Source organism: Rutidosis leptorrhynchoides, chromosome 5 (genome assembly GCF_046630445.1).
Source record: "Rutidosis leptorrhynchoides isolate AG116_Rl617_1_P2 chromosome 5, CSIRO_AGI_Rlap_v1, whole genome shotgun sequence".
In the NCBI taxonomy this organism is placed as follows: Eukaryota; Viridiplantae; Streptophyta; class Magnoliopsida; order Asterales; family Asteraceae; genus Rutidosis; species Rutidosis leptorrhynchoides.
In genome coordinates this window covers 52,444,803-52,445,936 of record NC_092337.1, presented here as the reverse complement: position 1 = coordinate 52,445,936, position 1,134 = coordinate 52,444,803, and positions in this window count along the sequence as shown.

The window sequence follows — 1,134 nt, the reverse complement described above, 5'->3', positions numbered from 1 at the left end:
TAGACTTGAGCATTTATTATATGGACTTGGAAGCCCACCCTACTTTCTTAATGGACTAGTAAGCCTACTTTTATTACTAGTGATTTATTAAGGTAAACAAAGGATTAATTATGTTAATGAGGAGACAAAGTTGTCTCAAGCATGCTAGTATCAACTTCCCATACATTTAACTTGTTACTCATCCTAGCATACACCATCACCCCATGCATGAAAGTTGGAAAGTTGACTACCCCTTTGGAGCTCCCAATACCGTCGGCATCCTTAGTAGGGAGGGAGAGTTCATTTTATTTTTTTGTTACTTATACACTAGTCTCTACTTCATTTTCTCACACACATACTTACACCATTTCTTTTTCTCTCAACTTTCTCTTTAAAACTTGTAAGTAATATGTTTTATTTTCTTCTTCTTTTCTCCTTTGAAAACCGAAACATTCATCATCATTCTTGCTTGTTTTGTTACTTGTTGTTTGTTGTTGTTAAAGATCAAGTTATCTAGCTTATATCTTCATGTAATCTTGTTACTTCCATCTTTGTTTGATGAAGAACCAAGAACAAGGATCTAAGTTCTATAACTTATGGTTCTACAATTAAGATGTTATAAAGATCTAAAACTCATAAGCCTTGAGAGCTTACTTGTGTTCATGTTTTGTAGACTTGAAGTTTACTTTCTTAAGATCCAAACTTTGATTTGAATCTTCTTAAATATGAAACAAACATGAACATAATACTTGTCACTTTAGTTTATTTTCTTTCTTTTGTAAGTATTTTAATTATTACTTTGGTCAAGTATTACTAGTTAAACTTGATCTCATTATTCTTGAAATTAAAGTTAAACTTTGTAAGTTCAAGAACATGGAAGTTTAACTTTCTAGTTATAACTTCACACACTTATGTTGGATCTAAGTTTTTATAGCTTATGGTCTTCTAATTTTGTTTAAAACAAGAGCTTATAAGCTTACATACATGTTACAAGATAAAAATCTAAGTTTCATGACTTATGGTTTCATTAAAGTGAAGATCCAAGTTCTATAACTTAGGGTTTAACTTAAGAACACTAGATCTAGAAATTTTAGTTTCGGATCTTCAAGATCTAACTAAGAACGAAGTTCTACAACTTAAGATCTTGTTTACTTA